A 12,154-nucleotide genomic window follows, 5' to 3' on the forward strand; every position below is an offset into this window, starting at 1 on the left:
GCTATGAAGTTCATTCAAAATGAGAGCTTACGCACAGGACCTTTTTTGTGTCTGTTCCAAATTAGCTAGCAATAATAAATTTTGGATGCAGATAAGCTCAAGAATGTAGTTTAAATGTCCTTAATGCTTTTTCAAGAAATTGGCAGAAGATTAGCTCTGTAGTAGAAGGAAGCTAAGTAACCACTCATAGTACTAGATGGCTGACCATCATTTACTGATAAAAATGGCAGGAGAAGAATTCAGTCAATCATAAGTTTTCTTATTCACAGTGCTGCATTATATTTTAATTGTGCTTTTATGGATGAGCTGATCTCTGATTAGATAAGACTGATTTATTAGGAATCACAATGGAGCAATTCTTCATTATGCTCCTTGGTTAGCCTTGTTTCTGTGATGCTAACATCCATTAAAATAACATGATTGAATCTGTTTCAGCCATTTTAGAGAGGTAGAAACTAGAGTCCCTCTTAGAGAATACTGACATAAGATATCTTTCACTGAAAATGAAAGTTTCATATATCCTTTGGAATTTACATAGCAATAGAAAACCATTATCTTAAGCTCCATTCTACTGGCATTCTCTCTTAATTAAATGCTTTCTTTTAGGAAAGATGATTTACTCAGGGAATCCAAGGAGGAAAGAATTATTTTATACAAACTCCACAACAGTTTCTTTACAAAGAATATACCAACACAAGGTATTGTAACTGATAGTTTTTATGGGGGGGGGGGGCACAAAAATCACAGAATTTCAAGAGTTGAAAGAGTTCTTAAACGGTCATTTAGTCCAAAATGAAAGAAAATCCCTTCTCTACAAGATACCTGACAATTGATCATCCAGCTTTTGCCAGAAATTCTCCAGTGAGAGGAAATACATTCCCCACTAAGGCAGTTCAGTTTTTGGATAGTCCTAATTACAAAATCCCTGAGTTTGAAAGTTGGAAAAGGTATCAATGAGTCACCTAGGCTAAACCTATCTAAATGGAACTTTTCTTTTGACATCCTCTAAAAGTGGTTATCCAAGCATCTCCACTGACAGGCGACTCTAGCATGAGCTCATTCCACTTTTTGAACAGTTCTAATTGATCAGAAGGTTTTCTTTTAATCTAGCCTAAAATTTCCTTTTTGCTGCTTCTACCCTGTTGCTCCCTGCTAATGACACTCCTTCAGGTACTTAAATGTAGCTGTCCTGTCCCCTGTGTCTTTCATGCTAAATAGACATAGTTACTTTAGCCCAAACTCACATGAATGTGACCCAGGGCCCTTCAAAATCCTGCTTGCCCTCTTTTAGACTCAAGCTGATTGTTGTCTGAACAGGATATAACACATTGGTTTGACCATGGTAGATTACACTATGGTTGAGTATCTTTCCTTGAATATAGACCTCTCAATGAGGCCAAAGTTGCAATTTCTTTTTTATTTTGACAGCAGCTTCATACCATTGAGCTTCCATAATGAACTTCTAGTTCATTAAGGCCTCCAGATGCTCCTCAGATGTACTGCCAGTCATCTTCTGTGAAGTTAATTTTGAACCTAAATGTAAAACTTAGTCCTATCAAATTGTAGTGAACAAGAGTTAGCCCAGTGTATTGGACTATCAAGATCTCTTTAGAATCTAACTCTGTCAGCCATTGTATGAGCTATCATTCCCAGTTTTGTGTTATTTACACATTTTATAAGCATACCTAGTATGCTTTTATCCATGTCATTTTAAAAAACTTAAACAGCACAAGGCCAATCACAGGTATTTACTTCCTCCACCACCCCCCTCTCCTCTTCCTTCAAATTTGACATGAAAATGTTAGTGGACATCTCTGAGTTTACTTATTTAATCAGGACTGAATCCACATAATTATATTATCCAGTCCATCCCTATCTTTTCCACAAGAATAATATGAGACCTTCTGTCAAATGCTTTGCCAAAATCTAAACTGTCTTTGGAATTCCCCCAATCTGCCAGCCTAGTTAACCTGTGCTTCCTTTTAAAAGGTGAAGAAAAATCATGCAAGGATCCACTACAAATTTGTGTTATACAACATCAACTTTTCTTCACTGTTGTTAGGCAATCCTACCATACCTCCCATATCAACTTACTATCCCCCTTTCCACATCAGTTCTTTGAAACTCTTTTTAATCAAATCTCCCATGGCTTCCCTACCCCCACTCTCCCTGAGATCTCTCCTCATATCTTACAGAAGAAAATTGAGGCATTCACCAAGTATTCTCCCTTCTCCCCTCTTTTTCCATGTGACCAATTATCCCATTCTTTACCTTTTTTCCAATAAATTGTCCCCTCTGTCATTCCCACTGTCACTTATTTTTCAATCTCTCCTTGTCTCACAAAATTCCAGCAAATCAAGACAATGTCCAAACAAATGTGATGATATTTAATTAGAATAAATCCTATACTGGAATTTTTTTAAAAATATATAATACTATAGAACAGGAAGATTTTGGTTAATTTGAAAAAAATTTAGGCTTTTGATAATAAAATGAGTTAACTGGCCTAAAAATCCATGAAGTATTTAGTAAGAAAAAAATACTTTCATATCAAGTCAAAAAGTTCCTTTTATGTTAAATGTTGAAAGGATACCACTTGTTTGGCATTGTAAGGTGGATATTCTTTTTTTTTCAGGTTTTTTTTTTCTGCAAGGCAAATGGGGGTTAAGTGGCTTGCCCAAGGCCACACAGCTATTATTAAGTGTCTGAGACCGGATTTGAACCCAGGGTACTCCTGACTCCAGGGCTGGTGCTTTATCCACTGCACCACCTAGCTGTCTGTAAGGTGGATATTCTTATTCCCAAGTCAGTGAGCTCTCAGGTAGTTCCAGGTGCCTAGATCTGAAGATGGAATCAGTTTCAGACTGGTCAGACCAAAACCCAGCAAAGCATAGCTCAGGACCTCTAGAGGAATGGATTTACCAGGCCATAGTGCTGTCCTCCTGGTGATCACTGAAAAGTCCAATCGACCTATAGCCACTGGCTACTTGGGTTCAGTTCTGCCTATGAGGAATCGTTATTCAGACTCGGGAAAGCATGGGGGGGGGGGGAATAAAACAAAAATTTATTATAAAGGTTACAAGACATAGGAAGGGCAAGGGAGAGAGAGAGAGAAAAGAAGAGCCAAGCAGCATTGGCTGGGCCATGGTCAGAGAAGACTACAGTCCTTATCTAGTCCAATCCAGGTTTTTATGTCTTGCCTCTCATCCAGAGGGCAAAAGGTGAACTCCCTTTCTCTTACTGGACCAGGAATTAGGTAGAAGGTAAAGTCTAAGGAAATCAGGTTACAAATTTTACATTAAACAATGAATCAAGGGTACATCAAGAATCGGAAGGGTCTCCACCCAAGCAGCTTTTAAGATCACAATTGTTACTGTTAAAATCATAAAATCATTCTCTACCAATCAATTTACATCTCAAGAGTCAATTTATATCTCCACCCAATTTCTACATTCACAATTCTCTTCATCTTTCCCCTGCATCAAACCCTTTCAGATACTGTGTTTTGTCTAGACCATGCCATATTTGTGGATGATCACGACTAGCTGTCTTAATAAAATATCTGTGCTAGCCCTTGATCAATCAGAGAAATTTCTGGGTATCATTTTTTTACTACCATATTTATTGTTTATTGACAATAGAAAAGAATTTTGAGGGAGCAAAGCAAAATTGAGCCTTTATAAAATGATTCCCATTTAAATGGGAACTTGTTCACTCACATAATGTGTGCTTTCCTGAATGGGGCCACACTCATCCATTCTCTTTCTAGGATGGAAGTATCTATCCACAATTACTTGTTGATCAATGATCACAGACCTCTATCTCTAAGCTATACCCAGGATAAAAGAAGCAACCAAATACCCCAAAGCAAACCTGCAGAACTTCTATATCAAAGGACTAGGAAAGGAGATCAGATCTAAATATGCACAAAGTAAAAACAGCATGAGGAGGCTAAAACAAGGCATCATTCATATAGAGGACTGGACCAAGAATACTTGACAAAAAAAAAAAAACCTAGAATGTAGGATCCTAGGTTCCCACTTCATTTTCCTAGGCTTTCCATGCTGGGTATAATTCTTTTGACCAAACTGACTCTTCAAACATTAGAAGCATAGAAGTGGGAAAATGTACATGATAATCAGTTGGGTTTCACAAAACCAGTTTTTTTAAACTTGATATACTGACTTAGATCACATCTAGAGTTCAGTTTTGCATATGACAAGTTAGTCTTACTAGAGGAGAAGGATAAGGGGGACTGGACTCTGGGCCATATGAAAATTAGAAAATCAGGTTTAAACCTTGGTCCCATAAACTTAAAAAAATACTGGTAATTGTATTACCTAATAATTGGTTTCCTTTGAATTGCTATGTATTTTATTTTATTTTATTTCATGCATTTAAAATGTCATTCTGAAAAAAGAGTCCACAGATTTCAGTAACTGTCAAAAGGATCCAAGTAGTTAAATGACCCAAGGATATTTAATCTGGGGTGGGGTGAGACATAAAACAGACATAAAAATGGTTGTTTTCAAGTATTTGAGAAGTTGGCTTAGAGAATAGAAGTTAAACTTGTTCTATTTCCTCCAAGGGTCAGAAAGGAGTGATGAGTAGAAATTTCAGAAGGGGAGATCTCATCTCATTATGAAGACAGTGCCCTAACAATTAGAGCTATCCAAAAGGGAAATGGGCTGCCTCATGTCAAGCCCTCCTGCATGCCAGTAGACTTTAAGCAGACTCTGGATGACCACCTGTGGGGGAACAAGTTCAATTCAACATTTATTAAACATACTTCATGTAAGACACTGTACTAGGTCCTGGAAATGACAAAAATGAAGCAGTCTACCTGACGAGTTTATCTTATACACAAATAAGTATAAAAAAGTTACAAGGTGGGGGGATCAAGAAGAACCTGGTATCTAAAATAAAGTAAGGCTGAGACTAAATAGCCTCCATCCAGCTCTTAGAATCTATAATCTATAAATTAAAGATATCAAGGAATATCTATATAAAAAGGCAGTTCCTCAATTGTTGGCCTAGTTGATTTTGTACAAGCACCTCATTTACCAGCATTGTTAGTCTTCTGCTGAATCATTGTTCTCACCTTGGTTTCTACAATATGATTGTACTTTACTATGGGTTTAGAGTCAGAGGACCTAATCTTGAATTATTACTCTGTTACTGTTTGTGTGACCTTGAATCTCCTACATTTCTCTAGGCTTCAGTTTCCTCATCTGTAAAATAAGGGGGTTTGGAGTATGTCCCTTTCACTCTAAAGGTATAAATCTATGGTCCTCCTACCTGATTGCTCCTTTGTCTCTTTTGCTGGCTCATCATCCACCTCTTATTTATCAACTGGATTTATTTATCTTAGTCCTTCTCTCTATATAGTCTCTTAGTGGTCTCACTACTCTCATGGATTCAATTATCACTGCTAATTAATGAATCCCATATCTATATATTCAACCCTAATCTCTTTATTGGATCAGTTTCCTGAAAGATATCTTCATCTTTTTTCCAACTACCCAATTGTATTTTTAAAGGATTTGTTTTCTGTCACTTTTTGTGGCAAGATGTTAATTTTTTCTTGCATTTCTTTCCCCAATTTTTCCATTTTTAAAATTCTTCCTCAGCTCTTCAAAGAAGTCATCTTTCTGGGCTGGGGACCAGTTCATATTCTCTTCCAAAGCTTCACATGTAGCACCCCTTCTGCTCTTTCTGGGTTTATGTTTTGCCCATCCTTATCTCCAGTTTGGGTGGAGTTTTTTGTTTGTTTTTTTGCAAGGCATTGGGGTTAAGTGACTTGCCCAAGATCACATAGCTAGGTAATTATTAAGTGTCTGAGAGCAGATTTTTCCCATCCTTATCTCTAAGATAACTTTGGACCCTGCTTTTCTCTGACCCTTCTTTTGACCCCATTTTGAGATTTGTTACCTATCCCAAGGTTCTTGTATTGAGGGAAGGGCTTGCTCATAGATCTTCAGGGTTGAGAACCCTAGAGGCTTGCCAACTGCCTGGGCAGTATGTTAGGAACTCCAAGTGGAATGACTGGTAAAGACCAGTTGAGACCTTCTCTCTGGGTCGTCTCTGCTGGGGATGCCATTCGCCCACTTCCTGGGTCATTGTCGACTATGGGAATTCCTGGGGTTATCTTCAAGTTGTCCATAGGCCATCCAGTCACTGGACTAGGTCTGCTAAGCTGGGCCTCTCTGTTTGGATCAACCATGGCATTGGGATAGTCAGCTGCCCACTCTCTGGGTTGTTGGGAAAGGAGGAACACAAGGAGGTATCTGGAGCTGTTGACATTGGGACATCAGGCAGGCCCTCTTCATGAGCCAGAGGTTGGGCTGTCCAGACATCTCATGAGCTGAATCAAGGTCCTAGGCACCTGGAGCCCTAACCCCAACATGATGCAGCTGAGTTTCAACTACTAAAGCCTCTGCTCCCACAGCCAAAGATCTCAGGTTAGTTCTCCATCTCACCCTGCCACCCCATGCTGGGTCTCTATTCTCTGGGCTCCCCCATACTTCCCTGGGAAGACCTTGCTGGAAGATATTTCACTCTGATCTTTGGTGTACTTTGTTGCTCCCAAGAGGCTTGTTTAATGTCATTTCTGAGGGAAATCCAGAAGAACGTAACACTGATCCTGGCTTCTCTCCACCATCTTGACCACAAGTCCTGTAAATTCTCTTCTCCAGCTACTACACTCATTCATCACTCCTTTCCTGGACTAATCCAATAGCTGCCTAATTAGGCTCCCTGATTTTCCTTCCTTTCTCCAAATCATCCTCCACAAAAGCTACCAAATTAATATTCTTAAAACACAAATTGGAACATGTATCTACTGTGCTTCTTTGTATTGGATAAATAAACTGGTTTTATGTCACCCAACTAATTGCCACATTCTCCTACTGCTCTGTTTGTAATATTTAAAGAACCAAAAGTTTATAGTGGCCCCTTATCCTAAAGTTTATAATAAAAAAAGTTCAAAAATTGTCATTAAATTTCTTCATCTTCCAAGTCTTATTTTATATGAATCCCTTGATCACATTCTAAGTTCCAGTGAATCTGGCCCATTAGTTTCCTGACCTCAACAATATACTGTCTCCCATGTCTGCACCTCAGTTGTACTCCCTTTCTCTTTACCTCTTAAAATCCCAAATTTCCTTCAATGCTCAACTCAAACCTTGAAACAAAAAGGCCCTAAAAGTTATCTGTATCCCTCTAATTGTTAATGGTACAACCTTCTAATAGTAATTTATCTATATACTTGTAGAATTTCTGCCCCACCCCAGGTATTCCTTCCAAGTAAAATGTAAGATCCTTGAGCGTAGATTGGGACTATGTTGATTTCATCTTTATAATTCTATCACCAATCTAATATGTTCTTCATAAATGTTTCTTGAATTGAATTGAATGAGGAATTCTGCATAGTTTTTTTTTCTCAGATAACTGGAGCATATACCTTCAAGTGATAAAATTTTAACCATTAATAACAGAACTCTAATATCTAGCACATTATCTTTCTAAAAAATCTATCACTTTCTAAAACCTAACACAAAATCTATCTCATATGTTTTGGAAGCTGGCCTATGCTAGAACCCATTGTAGCTTGCTTAGGTCTACAGGTATCACTTAGTCCCTGCAATCACTCCTGGATCCTTTTTGCCCACTGACTCTATCTCAAGGTGCTTCCCCAGTGTTTCCCTCTCCCATTCCCCAGGGCTGAGACCCTGAATTCAAACATGAGTTTCAGTCTATACAGAATATACTTCCAATAATGACCATTGCATCCACAGGATTTGGAAGTAGCCCAAGTGGAGACAATGCCAAGAAGCTATGAATACTTAGAGCTACCTACAGACTCTTAACTTCTGAATCTTTATGTGCCATTCAAGAAAATATGTGTCAGCAAAACAACAGTGAGTACATTCCAATGATGGGAATCTTCTGACCCAATACTAAGACAGATTTTTTTTCTAACAGATAAGAGTAAATATATTTTGACCTTGTCTTGGTACCATCAAGGTCACCAGTGTAGATATTAATTTTTTGTGATTGTGGGACTCTTTGACCCTACACTAAAAAGTCCCAGAATACTGTGTTTTTTAAAAGTTCTTCTGTGTGCTTTTTGTTGTCTTTTATTTTCTTCTATGACCTGTGTCATTTCTTGCTTCTAACTGTATGCTTGACTCTTTCCTCCTTTCTCTCGCTCAACCCAATTCTAATTCCATACTTTTAATCTCTAAATTGGCAACCAGATTACCAGACTCTTAGCGAGTACCAAAGGATCTTGGCCTTGAAAATTTTTTTTCAATATAGATTTGATTGTTCAGGACTTCCCCCCCACCAACAATTCAGCAAACATTTAAGTGCCTAGATAGAAAGCACTATGTTGTACAAGAGGAGACTAACCAAAGTTTAGGCAGCTCTTGGACCTCTGTTGTTCTCATGGAGCTTCTATAAGAGCCATTGCTTTTACTTACACTGTTTCATGAAAGTGAAGCTCTTGAGTAAATAATCTCTAGATAATCCCAGGTTTACTGAATTTTTTCTGATTTCAGCAGTGCAGAAATAGTTCAAAGGCTGAAATAAGTAACTTTAGGTTGACCTAGGTTAGATAGTCCAAACCCTTCTCAGCTCTGAATCCAAATAACAGTTATGGTCAAAATATTGTCAGTGGAAGAAAGGAACTCTGAGCTCAGAAATGAAAAAGTTCAACCTAAAATCAAATATCTTAGAAATGATGGATTTTTTTCAAAGATTTGTTCACTAGTACTATCCATCAATTAATGTGAAGAGAAGATAAGCATCATGAAAGGAGTTCCCGAGAAATTTCACTAATTTTCTCAGTGCATTTCTCATGTGTTGAGGGTTTTATAATCTTTCCTCATCAGGTATTTATATTTAATCTTAGGAAATCCAGATGCAAAAAATTTCACGACAGTTTTTCTTTTCTAAATACTAATTCACTCTGCATGTTACATTACAAACCAAAGTGTCTTTAAGTGCTCTTAGATTAGGTATTAAATATTAAGATTTTTTCATTTGCTGCTGAGAATTTAAGAGGTTGTTTATTGGAGGCAAAAAAAAAATCTATTCTTTTGCAGGTGCCACCAGATATCCTCCTAAATTCAGTCTCTGAATATTACTTGTTAGCAGTTAAACACTTTTTCTTAGCTTCTGACTAATGCTTGTATTTTTTTTTTTGGCCACCACCCATTCAAAATACAAAATAATTCACCAGATGTTTGTTTTCTATATTTAAAGGTTAAAAAGAAATTTGTTGGTCACAGCTACATAATAGCCACATGCTTATTTTTATACAGGGATTTCTTTATTTGGCAAGTGGCTTTTATTAATTACTAATTATAAGGCACAAAAATTTAAATTTTAACCTACCATTTTATTAAGAGGCTTTCAGTTCATTTGACTTAAATTTTAAAAGGTATACTCTTGTTGGAGGTATCAGCAAGTAGAGTCCACAAATTCTGGGACATAAAAAAGTTAAGTATGCTACGAAACCTAATGGTGTGGAATAATGAGTAGAGGGCCAGCCTTGGATCCAAGAATATCTTGCCTCTGAGATTTATTGGGATATAATTATGAAGAAGTCTCTTAATGCTTGGTGTTCCAAACAACTCTCTAAGACTGTAAATTATGAAGGAATTGTCTATCTGAATCAATGTCCACAGAGATTCCCCCAATAAAATTGCAGCTCCTGACCAAAGTGGGGAAACATTATACCCAGCATTATGGCTCATGAGAAATTCCTTTGGGTCAAATGAACACTCTAATAAGGAAATGTGAAATGGAGATCATAAACTTCCTTTAATCCATCCAAATCCTTTCTCTGTAGAGCCACATAACTGGGGTATATGAAACCAGACAGAATGAGAAAGATGATCATTATTTTCATGTTTTTAATTGATTAAGGGCAAATTTTTATCTTTAAGCAGTAGCCCTATGGCATATAATTTTCTACACTGGCTTGAAGGAGAGGAAGCAATCTGTAAGAACTTCTTGAAATGCATAATCCTTTGCTCCTATCTTCACAGAATACTGGAATTTTGGTGCTGGAAGGCATCTCAGTGGTCACCTTATCCAACCCATGTCTGAAAAAAGACTTCCCTCTTCAACATACCTAGCAAGTGGTCATCCAAACTCTTCTTGAAGGCCTTCAAAAGGGAAGGGAGGGAGAACAAGAAAACGCACCGCCTCTTTAATCATGAATAGACTATATCTATCACTCCTTCAAGTTGCAAACACCCACCTGAAAATCCCTTACCTTCCTGTACATAGGCAATATGAAAGAGACCATAGAGAGTTGTTAGCCACTGAAATATGAGATTAGTGATGAGTAATTTTAAAAGGTCTTGGAACTCTTGAGAGAAAGGTTGTAGTAAAAAAAAAATAGTTAATTTAAATGTGAAAATTAACAAAGAAGGGAATATGATCATGGAAGTTTCTTGTGGACATCTGAGTGGCTTACAAGAAGACAAATTGATAGATATAATATATTGAATTAGAGAAATATGTCAGAATTGGGACAAGAGAGGAAAAGAGTTTACCATAGTAAGATGAAAAGTAAGGGAAAGATGGGAATAAAATTATACAATTCAACATCAAAAGCTGTTACTTAAAAGAGAAAATTTCTGTTGAGACAAAGAAAAGTTAACCATTCATATTTTATAGAATCATAAGATTTTAAAGTAGGAACCTCAGAAGTTATCTGGTCTCACTTGCAGCCAAAGGATGAATATCATCTACACAGTTCTTGAAAAACAACCATTGAGCTTTCCTCTTGAAGCTCTCCAGTGGCAGGAAACTCACCATCTTTCAAAATAACCCATAATATTTTTTTCAGCATCTCAGAAGGCTCTTCCTGGCACATAAGTATTCAATAAATGTTCATCTTATCAAAAAAATATGCCTCCCTTTGATTTCTTATCATTGGTTCTAGTTTTGGTCTCTAAAGCAGAGAAAATTAGGTTTCATCCTTTACAACATTTTAACTCTTTAGCTAAGGGTTCTTTACCTAGGATCTGTGAATTTGTTTTTTGTTAAAACATTCTAGGGGCGGCTAGGTGGCGTAGTGGATAAAGCACTGGCCTTGGAGTCAGGAGTACCTGGGTTCAAATCCGGTCTCAGACACTTAATAATTACCTAGCTGTGTGGCCTTGGGCAAGCCACTTAACCCCATTTGCCTTGCAAAAATCTAAAAAAAAAACATTTTGGTAACATTTCCTTTGTAACCCCATGTATTTAATTTTATGCATTTTGAAATCTTATATGGGGTTAAAAAAAAATTCTGGTAACATTTCCTTTGTAACCCCATGTATTTAATTTTATGCATTTTGAAATCTTATATGGGGTTAAAAAAAATTCTGGTAACATTTCCTTTGTAACCCCATGTATTTAATTTTATGCATTTTGAAATCTTATATGGGGTTCACCATATTCCAGGGGATCCATGACAACAGATTGAAGAAACTACTTTAGTGATTTGAAAATGGTGACCCATGAACATGCTTTGCTCCTCACTATCTCATCTTTTCAGCTAAACATTCCTACCTTCCTCAGCTGATTGATTCTCTTACAATATGGTTTATACTTCCCTAACAGTCTTTTAAGATATATCTATCACTTTAATTAAGAAAGTTAGATTCAGATATTTCAAAAAACTTTTCAAAAACCACTCAGTGGATGCATGGTGAAGTTTAGCTCCTTTTTTCCTCCCACCCAAGAACATGGAAAGAAAAATACTATTTGAAAAGGAACACTGAAAAAAAAACCCTTTCGGGGTGGCTAGGTGGCGCAGTGGATAAAGCACTGGCCCTGGAGTCAGGAGTACCTGGGTTCAAATCTGGTCTCAGACACTTAATAATTGCCTAGCTGTGTGGCCTTGGGCAAGCCACTTAACCCCATTTGCCTTGCAAAAAACCTAAAAAAATAAAAAATAAAAAAACCCTTTCCAGCAAATTTCTCTGATAAAAGTCTCATTTTGAAGATATTTAGGGAATTGATTCAAATTTCTAAGAATAAGAGATATTCCTAAATTGACAAATAGTGAAAGTATGAATTGGCAGGAAGAAATTGAAGCTATCAATAGTCATATAAAAATGCTTTAAATCACTGATACAATAAAATGTACATG

At 37.0% G+C, this 12,154-nt stretch overlaps 1 protein-coding gene across 2 annotated transcripts in view; it reads left to right on the plus strand.

The window, feature by feature from the left end:
• PTPDC1 (protein tyrosine phosphatase domain containing 1) overlaps nucleotides 1-10,922 on the plus strand; it is a 91,208-nt gene extending 80,286 nt beyond the window's left edge. Inside the window, exons 9-11 of one of the 2 annotated variants that reach the window (XR_012470953.1) lie at nucleotides 607-698; nucleotides 7,797-7,919; nucleotides 10,056-10,913. The gene's annotated coding sequence lies outside the window, so the exon portion shown is untranslated. Of the gene's footprint in view, nucleotides 1-606; nucleotides 699-7,796 lie in introns of both variants that reach the window. The other variant, XR_012470952.1, reaches the window with a different exon arrangement.
• The last annotated feature ends 1,232 nt before the right edge of the window (nucleotides 10,923-12,154 follow it).

This window comes from Macrotis lagotis, chromosome 8 (assembly GCF_037893015.1).
Source record: "Macrotis lagotis isolate mMagLag1 chromosome 8, bilby.v1.9.chrom.fasta, whole genome shotgun sequence".
In the NCBI taxonomy this organism is placed as follows: domain Eukaryota; kingdom Metazoa; phylum Chordata; class Mammalia; order Peramelemorphia; family Peramelidae; genus Macrotis; species Macrotis lagotis.